This window comes from Arvicanthis niloticus, chromosome 14 (assembly GCF_011762505.2).
Source record: "Arvicanthis niloticus isolate mArvNil1 chromosome 14, mArvNil1.pat.X, whole genome shotgun sequence".
Lineage (NCBI taxonomy): Eukaryota > Metazoa > Chordata > Mammalia > Rodentia > Muridae > Arvicanthis > Arvicanthis niloticus.
Window position 1 is genome coordinate 39679317 of NC_047671.1, and position 18205 is coordinate 39697521.

The following is an 18205-nucleotide window of genomic DNA, read 5'->3' on the forward strand; positions in this document are numbered from 1 at the left end:
GGAAATTATATCCCCATACACTTGAAAATGAGAATGAAACAGAAAATTTTCTCGATACATAAACTTTATACCAAGAATGGATTATGAAGAAGTAGAGAAGACAAAGAGACTCATAACAAGTAATAAAAATCAGTAATAAAAAAGCTTCCCATGAAGGAACAGATGTACTCACTGCTGAATTCTATAAAACATTTAAAGAACTGATACCCATTCTCATTTTGTTATTACAAAAGATAGAAGAGGAAGGAATTTTTCCAAACACATTCTCTGAGGCCAGAATTATCCTGACACACAAACCAGTTAAAGACACAAAAGTAAAATTTCAAAAGTTGTATGTTTAGCTAGTATGCTTCTATAATATCAGCAAGTGGGAAACTAAGTGGGGGAGAATCATCAAATTCTCTAGGACATCCTGGGCTATGTAATGAGTTCCAGGCCAGTCTGGGCTAGAAAATAAAGGAAAAAAAAGAAAGGAAACAAAGAAAAAAAGGTAGAAAGGAGAGAGGGAAGAAGAGAGAAAGGGAAGAAAGAAAGAAAGAAAGAAAGAAAGAAAGAAAGAAAGAAAGAAAGAAAGAAAGAAAGAAAGAAAGAAAGGAGGAAAAATGAACAGACCACATGTTTAAAGAACCTAAATGCAAATATTCGAAAATATAATATCAGTAAATCAAATATGCCAGTGCATTAAAAAGATTATTCACCATGATCAAGTTAGATTCATTCCAGAGATGCAAAGATGAGAGAATGCCCAAATATCCATAAATGTGAAACAACGTATCAACAGTATAGATGAGTTAAATTGTTTATCCGTCTGAATTAATGCAGAGAAGACATGCATCAAGATACATGTTCTGAGATGATGATATAGCTCTATCATTTTAATACATGATTCATAACTATTAACAAGTGCATCCAAATACCAGCATCTATATAGAAAGTTCTGTAATGGGAGTTTGTCTGTAACCAGTGTTGACAAAAAGACATGTCTAGCACAATAACCACTAGTCAGTAGGAGACTTTGCTTCAAAAAGTAATTTATAAAGTGAGGGAGGAAAATACTTAACATTGAATTCTGACACACACCCCCATGCACACATACATCATTCCACAAGTATGTACCAACATATTTTTTTTAAGATGTAGCATTTTCTGTTCTAGAAAAATATTGAATGAATTAAAAATACCAGAAATATACTCCAACATAATAAATACCATGGATAAAAGTCAAAAGCTAATAAACATTTAATGGAGAAAAGTTAAAAAATTTTTTCTCACTAAGACTTAGAACAAGACAAAAAACACTTTTACAACTTTAACAAACATAATCCATGAAGAACTGGCTGAAGCATAAAAATAATCAAAAGAAATAAAGAAAAAAATCAGAAAATGTTAAGTCCAATAGTCCCACTTAACAGGTGATATATAAGGTCTTGCTGGGAACTTATTATAATAAATGAATTCAGCAAAATTCTAGAATACAAAACTAAGATGTAGAAGTCAGTAGTTTTATCATATAACAATACCATATTTGCTAAAATTAAGGATGAATGCAACCTCAGGTCTGCAGAAATAGCTTAGCAGCTGAAAGAACTGACTGCTGCTCCAGAAGACACAGATTCAATCCCCAGCACCTGCATGACAGATCACACTCATTTGTAACTTCAATATCAGGGTGTCCACCATCCTCCTCTGGATTCCTCAGGCACATCATGCACAACGTGAACCAACATATATGATGGCAAAATTCCCATATACACAAAAGAAAAATTTAAAAATCACTCTGATTTACAATAGCTGCAAAATTTATATGTGCATGTATATATTTGAGCAAAGAAATAAAAAGTGTCTACCAAGAAGATTCTAAAACATTGATATAAAAATTGGGAATGAACATATACATGTGTACACAAATGATCATGCACATACACATGTGCGCGCACGCGCACACACACACACACACATTTATGATTTGTTTTACTCCATAGGTTATAAGACATTATTGCTAAAATGTCCAAAGTAGCCCAAATAAATTACATACTCAGAGTAAGCCTTATAAAAATACAGAACTTTTCATGAAACTACTAGGGAAAAAACAATCTAAAATTCATGTTGAGCCACAAACACATACAGAAAAAGCCAAAAAAATGCTAATGCCATCCTAAGCAAAATGAGCAAAATAAGAGGTATTACTCTATTTGACAGCAAAATAGCATGGTATAAGAATGAAACACACACAAACCAGTCGACCATAATAGAGAACTCAACAATACACCCACACACCCACAACCAAATACACATTAGATAAAAATCAGCCTTTTCAAGACATTTGTGTTAAGAAAATTGGACATGTACATACAACAAAATGGAATTCTATCCTTATATCTCACTAGTGTAAAAGATAAAATTCAAATGGTATTAAACGGAGCATCAAACTATGACACTGTTATAAGACAATGAGACAGGTTTCAAGAAAATACTGCCATACGAGCACAGGAAACAGAAGCCAAAACAATTAAACAAATTGGTTACATTAAAAGTTTCTGCACAATGAGCAATCCACAGAGAGTACAGTACATATGCAGAATGAGGGAAGATACTTATAATGCTGACATCTGACAAGGGTTTGATGACTAGAATATATAAGACATCCAAATATTTAATACTATTTTAAATGGACAATAGATCTTTCAAACAGGCAATTTTCAAGAGATTATTTATGTGCTTAGCAGGTAAACAAAAATATCCTTAATACCACTAATCAAAATAAAATGGAAGTCAAAAATCACCATGAAATATTCTTCAACTCAAAATAATAAATTGTAATGCAAAGGCTGAAGAGCAAAAGGGTTGGTGGTCTGAAGAAATAGGAAGACTGGCAGACTGTTGAGAGGAAAGGAAATTAGTACAATCACTGTAGACTACTTCATGGAATTCCTCCCTATTAACAGAGAACAAGAATACAATTTCGGAACCCCATTTGTAAAGTCAGCATACAAACATTGGGGTCGGTAAGACTGCTTAGCGTGGTGACATACATCCTAGCCCTGAAATGCACTTACAGATGGCCTCTCTTATTTGTCTTCTAACCTATGCACATTACTGACACACATGTGCCCCTTCCCAGACATGTATGTAAATACAATGAAGAAAACAGTGAACAAAAAGAAAAGTAAAATGTTGTCATGTGCTGGAAAAACAATATTAAGCAAAATAAGCCAAGCAAAGAAGAACAAGGATTACATATTCTGCAAGCACAAAATAGCTGAAGGAAGAGGAAGGGAAAGACAAGAGAATTGTATGCCTGAAAGTAGAAGAATGATTATTAAGCAGTAACAGATGGGGTCAGGGTAGAGGTGGAAGTAGGATAAATGAGTGTAAGTTTGTATGTGCATACGCGTGTGCATGCTTATGAGGGTGTCTGCATGTGTATGTGTGCATACAATTTATAAATGTCATATGCATGTGCAAAAATATCAGTGAATATCACTAAACAATACAATTAACATATGTTAATAATACAATTTCATTGAATCTGTGTACAGCTACAAAGATGGCAAATATCTTAAATACGTGGACTCCAAATCCACAATGAAAGTATCTATCTTTAATTATTTACTCTCTATTCAGTCAGCAATGTCTGGTTCTCCATAAAAGGTCTTAAGTATTTTTGATGCTTTATTCTTAGTTATTCTTTTGGATTTTTATGCTTTGTGATAATAGGCTTTGTCATGTTGGTACATTTTATGTTAAACATACATTTTATACAGCTTCAAAGCTAAAAGTGAAATATGCTTTTTATTATAATTTTAAAATCTTAAAGATTTACTTGAGCCATATTCCATAATTTGTTGGTCTAAATTTTTATTTTCTTCAGGGTTACTTATCCTGATTGCCTATGAATAAACAGCTTCAGCAAATACCTTATAGGCCCTGTACGAGAGGCCACATGAGAGCCCTGCAAGCTTGTTGTAGTCTTTCTCTTATTTTCTCTATAGACCCAGCTTTTCACAATCACATCAAGTAAGTACAAATGCACTCATGTACACACAAACACACACAAAACACACACACACACACACACACACAGAGGACAGTGGGGAGGTTCTTGCCTAAACAAGGCATTCTAAAAAGGTCTGAATAACTTTTTTGCTTTGTACAGCAGTTTCAAATTATCTGTGTTCATGATAAGCATTTTATTCCTAGCTAGCTGTATGTCACTGTAGGCTTCATTATCTGTAGTAGCCCAGTTAATATAATTCTAATGGAGAAAATTATAAATGGTATCTTGATATAAAGGACCAAGAAAGCAGACAATAGCAGATACAAATTCAAATCTTAACCTAAATTCTTCATTTAGTTCTAGACCCTTGACGTTATTACCATGCTATCTTTGTTCTTGAGACAGATGTGGGCAGTGGGGAAATGAGGCTGTATATTGTCTACAAGATTTGGAATAATCTAGTAAGACTAAGGATCCACTGTCTCGGAAGCATAATGGAGGTAAAGGGAAAGCCAAGAACTCTTTCAAGCACAGCTTCGAAGACCACCAATATTCTCCTTACCTCCTTCTCAATAGTGGGAAACTAGACGGGCTTGATTTGCCTTGAAGTTTTCTAATCTATCACTACTGTGGGCAAAGAATATAAAAAGATGGCGTGTTGGCTTGAATAAGTTTGGCCCCCATCGATTCATGTATTTGAATGTTTGGCCTATAGGGAGTGGCACTATTAGTAGGTGTGGTCCTGTTAAAGGAAGTGTGTCACTGTGGGGATGGGCTTTGACATCTCATATATAAGCTCAAGCTAAGCCTCATGTGGAATTCCAGTCTCCTTCTTCTGCTTTAAGACCAAGATGTAGAACTCTAAGCTCATCCAGAGTCATGTTTGCCTGCATGCTGCCATGCTCTGCCATAGGGATAGTAGACTGAAACTCTGTAACTGTAAGTCAGCCCCAACTAAAAGTTTTCCTTTCTAAGAGTTGCCTTGGTCATGGTGTCTCTTCACAGCAATGAAACCCTAAGACAGATGGTTTTGAAATCTCCTTTTTTCCATAGGGGATTTAGTTTATTAATTTTACAACAACAGACTTTAACTTTTTATTAGTTAGTATTGGTAATTACTGAATGAATCAGGCTACAGACTTGCATTTTATGAAGACATATAAAATGATTTGGGTTTAAATTGAAGACAAAGAATGCCTCCTATTGAAGCTAATCAATAAAAAGTACAACTTAGCTAAGCAAAAAGCAGTCTATATAGCTCTCCAAAATAGCTTTTGCATACTGAACCAAAACAAGCAACTGCCAAACAGTCAAAGAGGTAAAGGGATTTTGTTCCTTTAAGATGTCTTAGTAAATGAAATTGAAATTCATGAGCTTATAATTTGCAATTGATAAAATTTTCCCAAAAGCCATGAGATACAATTCTTAGTTAAAAGATATGCTTAAAGGTATAAGTAAATGAATATCATATTACATATTACAGAAAAGCATTCATCTTTCTGCATCATTTTATAAGTCTCTCAAAGTTTGGATTTGGCAGATTGTTGCAAACACAATAAAGTCTGTTAGTAAATAAATACAGTAATTGCAGTGTTTTTAAAAGAAAATATGGTTCTTTACCCTAAGAATTCAAAATCCAAGAGCAAATCAGGTTAGCAAATACTTAATTACATCCTAATGTGAAAGGGGGAAAAAGTAATGCCAGAAATATATTTAAAAAAAAAAATACACATAGCTGTGGATATATGGAAAACAGGGTTAGAGACATTTCTCATGAAAATAGTGTTTGAGGAAGAGTTCTCAAAAAGCAGATGAGAGATAATAGATTCAGGAGACAAAAACATGCAAGAATGACAGATGTGAGGACTGCATATGTGAGAAAAGAATGAAGTTAGGTACTCTGGGGGCTCAGTGGTCCAGCAAACAATGAAGACTGTGGAATGTCAAGTCAGGTTGCAGGGATGCTAGCTAGTGTTTGGGCTTTACAAGGCTTGAAGAAATCTCATGTGTAAAATAATATCCATGGCCACAGTCTTGTGGGTTCCTAATATGATGATATCAATAAAGCCTTTCTGGGGACGAGAGTGCAAGAATCACAATACAAGGCACTCAGGAAGGAAGGTATCTCCCCAACATAGATAGGGTCCTGAGTAATCCAGTGACCCTACACAGAATTTGTATGAGAAGGACATACTGCATCGCTTTTCTTTTCCATAAATGACTTAAAACAGTCAATTTACCAAACTTGTGCAAGTCCACAATCTTGCCCAGTGCATTGAGGAATGGCTAGCTACTCTTTCAGTTACTAGGGAAGAGAACATGAAGTGCACAAATAAAGCAGGCTGATGAATTTCAATGCACAGCTGTCTTCCAGACTGACTGCCATGTACCTGACACGATAAAGCAACCTGACTTCCTACATGTGTATCTTTCATAGAAAAAGTGAGTCTCACCAATGAGCACAATAAGGGATTGGTGAAAAGGGCATGGTTTCAGTCATGTGGTCCCAAGACAAATAGTCCTAATCCAAAAGTTATATCTAATTAGCAAAGCTCTTAGAAGAAGTGTATGATTTTCAACAAGTAAACAACATTAAATCCTTAATTGCCAATAATTTCAAAATGCTTTTCTAAAGCATTGATGTGTCTATGTGTGTGTTTAATGTGTGTGCATGAGATGGCATGTGTGGGGAGCTCGGATAAAAATTCTGGATCCAGTCATCACTTTCTATGTTATTCTATACATTGTTCCTTCATTGTTCATTGACTGTTGAATTCACCAGGACAAGTGGGCTACTGCCTGTAAGTCATTATCTTGTTCCAACTTTCTAGTTCACAGGTGAAATATTAGATAGGCAATGTATAGGTGTGCTGTTATTTACAGATTTGCTTAGGTTTTTAGGTGATAGTTCAGTTTTAAGAATTTGAGACTCAATGACCATCAAAACTCAAGATTTAAAAAATCATACACCTTAAGACAGAAGATGTACTAATAAAAGATCAGTAGTAGATATTGGTGAGCACATGTTTGAGCATAGAAATGCAAACCATTTTACCTTCTGGGAAAAATTTTATCTTATAAAATTAAACCAGTAAATATTTTAGGGAACTTGTCCTAACTGATAGAAATAATGGTAAATATGTATTATAATATAAACCTTTATTTTTACATACTGTAAATGTATTCTAAATATAATATTTGCAGCAGCAGAAGAGACCAGTTTTGGTAGGTTCCTTGTATTAATTTGTGAAAAAATCTTGAAAGTCCAAGATGCTCAACTTAAAATGTAGAATTAGGCAAGTTCAAACTCCCCTTGTCATTGTAGTTTTATTTGGCATTCTAAAAAATTAATAACTCTTAAGATAACATGAACTCATAGCTATACACATATATAATAAGAATTCCTCAGTAAGGAGAAGCTAGGTGATGAAAGAGAGGAAGAGGGGGGAGACAGGAAGGCAGATGTTCATGTATCTCCACCAGTCAAAGATAGTTGATATATCTAGGTTGGGTAGTGGGTTACACCTCTGATTGAGCAATACCAAACTTATAAAGCCTTTGATTAACATTTTAAAAAAAATGTATAAGTGCAAAAAGGAAAAGGGGACATGGGATAGGGGTTTTCTAAGGGGGGGAATGGGGAAAGGGGATGGCATCTGAAGTGTAAATAAATTATCCAACAAAAAAATGGAAAAAAAAAGAAAAAAAAGAAAAAAAAGAATTTCTCAGTAAAAATTTTGTTTTATTAATATTAATTTCAGGGAACTATATGAACAATAGAAAATTAGGGTAATTTTTAGTAGTATAGGGGAGCAAACACTATAATTAATATCTAGTCACATATATCTGTGTCATTTGTGTTAAGTAAGATAATTGATATGTAAATCCAGAGCTGTCCTAAAGTTATTTCCACAGGATTTAAACATTGTCAGATTGCCTCCTAGAGGAAGGTAAATATAGCCCTAGAAAGGTAACAAAATGTACAAGGCTCAGAAATACCTAAAATTTACAAATTCACAAGCCTCATTCTTCATGGTTATATCAGAAATAATAATTCTAGGAATTATATTCTAGGAATTGCACGAGTTACTTGTCATTCTATTGTATGCTTTCTGGTGACACAGTTGCCTTTGACTCACCTATTCTCCTTATTTACTGAATTAGAACTGGGTAAAATCAATTTTTTTTGATCTGTCATCAATACTTGAGGTAAACAAAAGTTTGTTCACATTTACCCAGAAAAACTCATACAAGAATTTGTGTATGTGTGTGTGTGTGTGTTCACCTTTTTTAAATGTCTTCTTATTTCAAAGCATGAGGTACTTAGCTATTATTCTGTCCACAAAATATATGTCTCCAACTTGTAATTTTGATTCAGTAGAGGTAGTAAAATGTTTCTGAGCATTTACCTCCATTCATTAATGTCTATCTCACCTATAAACTATTTAGATGTAGCATATATACCTTCACCAAATAGAAAGCAGCTCATTTTCAATGACATTATATTAAATAAGATTCATTCCTTTTTTTTTTTACCACTATTCAGATAGTACTTTGATGCATGCAAAGTCGTCTGAAGTATTCATGACTTCTTTTGAGAGAATGGAATAGCCATGGACTAGTCTTGGCCCATGTTTACTCTAAAGATCCATGTTTTAAATTTGAGTCAAAGTACCCTATTGGTCTTTATCTTCAAAAGCATGCCATTTACTACACATGTATAATTTGAGCTGTGATTAAATTCTGTTAGTAGAAAATTCCTTAAAAGAGAACATCTTGCTTTATAAAATGTCTTTAGTATTAGGAAAATATATATGTAACTGAAAAACTTGTGGGTTGTTAGGATTACAGAATGGAATAAGTTTCAATTATAATTTTCTTCAATGTAACAACTATATCTCATAGCATTTAACTTAGCAGATTTTTTTAATTAAATTACTCTGTAGTGAAAAACAAAAAATGAGGTGGCATATATTTACTTCATGGTATTTATGAACTTAAAATGAGAGGGATCCCCTGTGGTGTTTTTGTCTCTAATAAACTGTAAATATCAGGGTAGACAGAGTTTCTAAAGAATGTTACTCAAAAGAATAAATCAACCTTCAGAGCAGAGTCATAGTCACTGCTATATGGAGATCTCATTTCGGGGAACTTGAACTACATGCATATAGCATATAATTGAGCAAATGCCAAAAGGATCCTTTAAAAGCTTTACTGTCATAGTCTCAAACTCAAACATAGAGTATGTCACTCTTCTTGGGGAGGACACAACAGGGAGCAATGAACAAATACAAGAAGGTTACTCCTTGAACAAATCAATTGCTAAGGAAACACTTCAATTAACTTCCTCTGCTTGAACTACAGGTATTTGTCAACTGGTAAATGTACAGCCCTAGGAAATAAAATATTAACTCGATGTTTTATATTACTATGCTTGGGTATTTTGGTCAGATTTAGTACAATTAACTGGGAGATTATACTCTCAAATCTTCTCTATAGTTTGTGATATTAGCTTTCCAATCTGTTTAGTAGGATTGACTACACAAGGAAGACAACATAATGATCAACACTTCCCAGAAGTTTTCATGCAAGAATGCCAAGTAAAATACAAAATAAATAAATAACCTTATTTTTTTAAACATTTTTGGTAAATATTAATAGCCAGTAAGTTAGTATTAATCTGCAAAATTTATGAGATTCTTATTTTCATAGAGGGATTAATCATTGTGACCATGTATACAGCTTTTGTGCCAATGAATATGTTGATAAAAATTTTTATATAGAATTTAATTGCCTTGGCTTTTTCTGCTATTTGTTACTTTATAATTCTTTATATATCCTATGTCCTTGGTAACTTTCTGATCCTAGAATTTACATCAAAAACTAGTACCCGTTCAAAAATAAATCTTTGCCACATAATATTAATAGGACAATTGAGAAGCCCATATATTTCAATTTTTTCAAGATCCTTAGGTTGTATTCAAATTGGAATTTGATTGTAGGGGAAAGTTTTATTACAACAAATATGAAATTTAATCTAAGTAAATATAAGAATTGCCTCTTTTGTCTATCTGTATATTTGGGGATGGAAAACTATGAAGCAAGGTGACCACTGAGTAAATTCTGTGGTCATTTCTGTAAGCAGAGAAATCAGGATTTATTAATAATTTGTTTTGGATGAAGAAATAAATTGTTGGAGTTCTACATTGTTGGTTTATGAAATAAGGTACAACATAGCCCTACTTTGGAAGAAACAAATTTAGGGCATAAAATAAAAAGCATTTTCCAAGAAAAAATGAAGAATAAGTAGCTGAATATATGTGTGAAACTCTGGGTAGAAGCAATTAGTTATTTGCATATAAATGATATTTAAATCCAAAAAACAAAAAAATTCCAATAAATGACAAGAAATAATGAAATGTGAATAAGGAACTTAGTTCAGAGGCATTCCAACCCTTAGAACTGAGGAAGAAGAACATTTAAGGGAAAATATTGACAGATTAAAACACAAATATATAAATTAATTAATTACCTTTAACTGCAAATGAAAGAATCTAAGATAAAATAAGTCTTTTGCAATTATTTATACAAAATATACTTGTATTTATCTCATAATTATTAAAAGTTATTTATTGGAATATTACTCTTCATTTCAAATGAAGCAAGGAATATGAACAAATGTTTTCCATAAGCTGCTATCATAAAACCCTGAAAATGTACATTTTGTAAGTTATAAGAGAAATATAAAAACAATAGTATGTTTTCATTAGTGAGTAAAATGATTTTGCTTAAATAAGAACATTCAAAGCTTGTAAGCTTTTGGTGAAACAAATATAATTGAACACAGCTGTTTGTTCTGAATTGAACAATGCATAGTGAAAAACAATATGTTCATCGTATTTAACTCAGTAATTCCACCTTTGGGAATATTTAAACTGAAACCATAATTACTCAGAAGAAGGCTACTTATGTAAAGAAACAGATTTTCATCGCAATATCTTCTAACTTTTAGAAATTAGAGAAAATCAACATAATTACATATAGAAACGTGGTCAAATCAAGTATTGTGTTTGTAAAGCAGGTAAATACATTTAAAGCACCCAAAAAATATACATAATCCATGAAAACCCATGGAAATAAGCAAAATGTAATAAGATTTTAGAAGATTAAATAAATGGTACCATGTTGATCTTCTGACTGTCAATGGGTGGATTATGGGTTTTGTTTCTGTTTCGTTTTGTATTGTTTTTGGTCTTTTGTCAATTTTCTCTGTTAAAGATTCTTTTTTATTGGATATTTTATTTACATTCAGATGTAATCCCCTTTCCCCATTTTCCCCCCACCCAGGAACCCCCTATCCCATCCCCCCTCCTCCTGCTTCTATGAGGATATAAAGATTTTATTCTACTTTTTTCTGTATGTACCTCTGCCATTTTAACCATTTACCACTTCACTGGTACAGTGGCAGGCTAATGACTATGAGTTAGAGTGACATCACCTTTAAAAGTCTTTCATTTGTGCTATGTCACACTCAAAATCATGACTTGTAATACCCAATAAATCAGGGCTGAAGGGGAAGCTACATGAGACTTAGAGGTGACAAAATAAATGACTATAACCTAAATGATTCCCAAAATACTGTTTTTATTATTATTAGAGGTTATTTATTGGAATATTATTCTTTATTTTAAATAGAGCAGGAAAGTATGCGAAGTAGGTAGGTTTGAGTCAAAGACAGGAAATTTGAAAAAGCCTGAGGATGTAAGAAACAATACTTTAACCTTTGTCCCAATGTGTCATAATGAGATACATATAAGCCCTACTAAGTATAGAAGACCTAGAAAGCTGATTGACCTAAGTTTTTTTCTTTTGGGAAGTGATAATGGTTTCAATAACAGAACTAAGAAATCTCTCTTTTGCCCCCATTTAAAATACATTTGAATATTTAAATAAAATTGCTAAAATATCTGATGCACCTTTTTGTTCTCCTTTACACATTTACCTGACCTATCATTTTAGGGTACTGATATTTATTAATATATGAACAAACTTGTAACACAATATTACTGGCTGTGAAATAGGACTAATAGACAAGTGTGGTTAGAAAGGCATGGCCTACAGGCTCATGTGTTTGAAAGCTTGGTATCAGTTGGTGGAAGGGTTTGAGAAGGTGTTGAAAGTATGGTCTTGTTCTCGAGGGTGTGTCATTAGGGATAAGCTTTTAGTGGTCAAAAGACTTGTGTCACTCCTAGTGTGCTCTCTGCCTCTTTTACTATTTGAGTTGTGACTTTTCAGCTGTTCAGTTGGCATGCCTTTGCTCAGCTATAACGTATTGTAACTGTTTGGAACTGTAAGCCCTATTAAATGCATTCTTCCAGAAGTAGCCTTACTCACAGGGAGTTATCACAACAATGGAAAAACTACCAAGACAACTAGTTTTCTGAGAGTCATACATTTATGCTAAGAAAAATGATCTTTAATGAAAATTTTAATACCCACAGTGAACATACAACGGAATACTTTATTTCATAAGACATTTTTCTTTTAGAACATCAACCCTCAAATCACAACACAAAAGATGGTACCACCTCAAAAGTAGCATCACCCTCAGGACAAGAGATATTTCTATGTGGGACTTTTCATCATAAACAAAAGAAGAATTATTGAATGTTACCACCCTACTGCAGGTGAATAATAAAAAGAGTTAACTCTTTCTATGTGCACATGTTGACCAAGTCTGAGTTAAATTTCTACAAAGATCTACTGATTTCTGAGAAGGCAAGATAAGTACTGTTTTACATTATGTTGATTACAAAGTAAATAATTCCTAACCAAGGTCAAGTAAGTAAATCAAGTGCTAAAGAACTAATAAACTGAAACAAGCCTCTTATTCTCAAATGTTATAAAAAGACTGTGATTTGGAAGAATTTCAAGACGGTATTCAATAACTGTCCAGTTTCCTATTGCACTCTAGTTGAAGATTGTCAATTGAAACAGCAGCTGCATAGTTGCATGTTGACTTAGAAGACTATTGGAAAGTGTTAGTATGTACAAGTAAAGAGTGGTCAGATAAAATTGAGACAAGCTGAATATTTGAATATCAAGAATAATACAGTATCCTGGCAAGGAGGGCTCCAACAAAGGATAGTGGGAGGGGAAACCATTGGGAATAGCTTTAGGTAAAAGAATAACCATAGACAATCTGCACACAGAGAATGTATGGCATCATGAAAACACATAAGCAACAGACAAGGAACCTGTGTCCTAAAGAGCAAACCAGTACTGGAGATGCTTTCCACAGTTGTCAGCATGTTCTTATAGTGTTTTGTCAGAGATCATATCAAGAGATGGGTTATGTTGTCTGAGCTTACTGTTTTGAGGACCAGGGCTCCATTCTTCTGTCTTTAGATGCTAATGGTCCCTATTGTATACTGCCTCATTGGACAGCTATCTAGAGAGAATACAGAAGCAGACAAACAATCCACTTAATGTTTTAGAAAGTTAAATTTGCAATTTGCAATTTGCAAATTCATTGGAAATAACCAAAAAACCCAGGATAGCGAAAACTATTCTCAACAATAAAAGAACTTCTGGGGAATCAGCATCCCTGACCTCAAGCTGTACTACAGAGCAATAGTGATAAAAACTGCATTGTATTGGTAGAGTGGCAGGAAGGTAGATTAATGGAATAGAACTGAAGACCCAGAAATAAACCCACACATTTATGGTCGCTTGATCTTTGACAAAGGAGCTAAAACCATCCAGTGGAAAGAAAGACAGCATTTTCAACAAATGGTGCTGGCTCAACTGGAAGTCAGCATATTCAAGAATGCAAATCAATCCATTCTTATCTCCTTGTACAAAGGTCAAGTCCAAGTGGATCAAGAACCTCCATTTAAAACCAGATACACCGAAACTAATAGAAGAGAAGGTGGGGAAGACCCTTGAATATCTAGGCACAGGGGAAAGTTTCCTGAACAGAACACCAATGATTTATGCTCTAAGATCAACAATCAACAAATGGAACCTCATAAAATTGCAAAGTTTCTTTAAGGCAAAGGACACTGTCAGTAGGACAAAATGACCACCAACAGATTGCGAAAAGACCTTTACCAACCCTACATCCAATGGAGGGCTAATATCCAATATATACAAAGAACTCAAGAAGTTAGATTCCAGACAACCAAATAACCCTATTTAAAAATGGGTTACAGAGCTAAAGAATTCACAACTGAGGAATCTCGAATGGCTAAGAAGCACCTAAAGAAATGTTCAACATTCTTAGTCATCAGGGGAATGCAAATCAAAACAACCCTGAGATTCCACCTCACACCAGTCAGAATGGCTAAGATCTAAAACTCAGGTGATGGCAGATGCTGGCGAGGATGTGGAGAAAGAGGAATATTCCTCCATTGTTGGTGGGATTGCAAGCTGGTACAACTACTCTGGAAATCAGTCTGGCTCTTCCTCAGAAAATTGGACATAGTACTATCTGAAGACCCAGCTATACCACTCGTTGGCATATACCCAAAAGATCCTCTAACATATAACAAGGACATATGCTCTACTATGTTCATAGCAGCCTTATTTATAATAGCCAGAAGCTGGAAAGAACCTAGATGTCCTTCAACAGAGGAATAAAAACAGAAAATGTGATACATTTACACAATGGAGTACTACTCAGCTATTAAAAACAATAATTTTATAAAATTCTTAGGCAAATGGATGGAGCTAGAAAATATTATCCTGAGTGAGGTAACCCAGTCACAAAAGAACAAACATGGTATTTACTCACTAATAAGTGGATATTAGCCTCAAAGCTCGGAATACTCAAAATACAATTCAAAGACCATATGAAGCTCAAGAACAAGGAAGACAAAAATGTGGATGTTTCCGTCCATTTTAGAAGGGGGAACAAAATATCCTCAGGGGTGTTAGAGGGTGAGAGGGGCTTGGGAGGAAGATAGGAGGGAGAGGAGGAAAAAGGAGGGCAGGATCCAGTATGAGAGGAGACAGATGATGAGGGTCAGGAATTTAAACAGAAGTGTGTAGCAATTGGGGATGGGGAAGTAGGGAGAGCTACTAGCATGTTCCAGATGCCAGGAAAGCAAGAGGCTCCAAGGACCCAACAGAGGCGAGATTAGCTGAGATGCCCAACAAAGGTGAGGGAGAACCTGAAGAGACCATATCCAGAAGTTAGGTAAGGCCCCCCAGTTGGGAGATGGGGTTACCCACTCATCTCCAAATTCTTAACCCAGAAGGGTACTGTCTAAAGGAAATACAGGGACAAAGTATGGAGCAGAAACTGAAGGAAAGGTTATCCAGAGACTGCCCCACCTTGGCATCCATCCCATATACAGACACCAAAACCAGACACTATTGCTGATGCCAAGAAGTGCTACCTGTCAGGAGCATATTATAGCTGTCTCCTGTGAGGCTCTGCCAAAGCCTGACCATTACAGAGGAGGATGCTCGCAGCCAACTATTGGACTTAACACAAGGTCCCCAATGGAGGAGTTAAAGAAAGGACTGAAGGAGCTGAAAGGGGTTTACAACTCCACAGGAATAACAACAATATCAACCAACTAAGACCCCTCCCCCAGAGCTTCCAGCTACTAAACTACCAAGACCCATGGCTCCAGCTGCATGTGTAGCAGAGAATGGCATAGTCCAGCATCAATAGGAAGAGAAGCCCCTGGTCCTATGAAGGCTTGATTTCTCAGTGTAGGAAAATGTCAGGGTGGTGAGTTGGGAGTGGGTTAGTGGGAGTGATAGCATCCTCAAAGAAACAGGGGGAGAGGGAATGGGAGGGGGTTCTGGAGGGGAAGCCAAGAAAGGGAATAACTTTTGAAATGCAAATGCATAAAATATCTAATAAAAACCACAAAAGTGTCTGTGAAGAATTTTATACAATATAAAATAGTCTAAAATTCAGAGGCAAGCAGAAGTTGTTTTCTTTGTTTTTTGCCAATTATACAGTCTGTACTTCTAAAGCATGGACTGTGGCAGGCCCTTCCCACACTTAAGGGTCTTAGGGTGGTAGTTCTAGTGCTGACCACAGTTCTTTCTGATCACTACAGCTCAGGAACCAGAAGTGCCAGGAATTCTCCAGCACAGGGTGGGCTCTTACTTCAATCTCAGGTTGAATACCTGTGTCTTAAGTTAGGAAATGATCTCATTCTAGATCCTCAAGGATCTAGAACCTGCCAGTGACTTTTGTTTTACCAGAAAAATGTTAGAAGTATTCTCAGTTGCCGTTCAAAACTCAGAGACATACATGTCTATGTTGGGATGTAACAGTGGCTGCACTTAGCAAGAATAATATGAGAGGGTCACCTTCATATATGCTGCAGTGTGGGGACCTTGGTCACCATAACCGGATGAAGTTCATATTAAAACTCATGGGTCTCAGATTGACCAGTGATTGTCATTCTCAGATACACAAGCCTTACCTTATGTAAGCCTAAGATTTAACATTGTTTTTAATATTCAAATTTACTCCATAAAATTGAAATTAATAGACTTCACTACAGATGTACAAAAACTCATTTAAGAAACCAAAAAATCTGAAATGTGAAACACGCAAAGGGAAAAAAATTCTCTAGCTATGTGCCCAAATTTAAAGAAAATCTATGAGATGTCTCAAATATATCCTAAAATAAAAGTCTCCATAAAACTTAATGGCGTGCAAAGGAATGCAGGCAGGGATAACAACAAATTAGTAAAATGAATGATTATTCTACAAAATAGTAGTAACTTTAATCAACAAAGTAAGAAAATACAATAAAGAGCTTCGACAGCATATTTGATGATGGCAAACAATCTCCATAGTTACAGACCAGTCTCATGAATTAACAGTAAAAATAAAAATCAAAGGAATAAAAACAAATCCAATGAGTTCTGCACTGCAAAGAGACCAAAATACGAAGTCTGAGGATCTAAAAAATGCATAAAGTAGAAAAGCTTTTAAAACTCTATTTCATAAAACGATGACTAAATACATTTCTTATTTTCAAAGAGGTATGGACACCCATTTTCAAGATACTCAAAGAACTTCAGCCAAATTCAGCTAAAATGCACTTTAACAAAACATAGTTCAATTCTTAAAACTTCAACACAAAGATTAAGAGACTAGTCAAAGATGAATGAAGTAAATGGAAATCAGGAAGGTAGTATCAGACAAAGCTCACTTTAAATAAAAAACTGTTATAAAGAGACAAAGAAGTTCATTGTGTATTTTAAAAAGTATCAAAATAGCAATAGATATGCAAAGTATAAACATGTGTACATATAAACATGGATATGTTTATGTCTGCATAGAAAGTAAATATAATTAAATATAAAATAAGGGGCATATTTGAACACCACATAAAAATTATATTGCACAGTTCTGAAGCCAGATCTCAAATAGTCTAAGAAAGTATGTCAAAGGCTTAGAAAATCTATAGCTAACCAAGTGCAAAAGGAATGGGACAAATTAACTGATAATGATGATTAGAACAGACATAAATAAAATAAAAGACAAAGCAATACTAATGATCAACAAAACTTGGTAGAAAGGGTAAACAAAACTTTAGCTTGAGTAAGCAAGTAAAAACAATGAAGACCACAATAAATGAAACTAAACATGAGGAATAGGCATTATAACAGAAACCAGACATGTAAAATATCATAAAAGCTACTGAGAACAGTTATAGAATTAGAAGACTGGAAAATCTATACAAAAGGAGGAATTCTTTATTTTATTTATGTATTTGATTTACTAGGTTTTTTGAGGCAAGATTTCTTTATGTAACAAAATTGACTTTCCAGGAGCTCGCTTTGTAGACCAGGGTGGCCTCAAACTCACAGAGATCCTCCTACTCTACCTCTCAAGTGATGGGATTAAAGGTGTGTGAACCTACTGCATGGCTCTATGTTTAAGACTTTCCTATATGCATCTGTGTTTGATCAAATCCACTCTATCCCCTCCTCTACAGTTCCTCTGCTATCCCCTACTACTTTACCCTCCCAATTTAATTATTCTTTTTTTAAAAAACCCACTCAGTCTTAGTACTGCCAAATGTTCATGGGAATCAGTCTATCTACTGGACCATGGATAATCTTTCAAGAGCCACATACCTAAAGAAAATGAAACTCCTTTAGGCATTAGCCATCAATTTACAATAGCTCCTCAGGTAGGGATGGGACATTATCAACCTCTCTTCT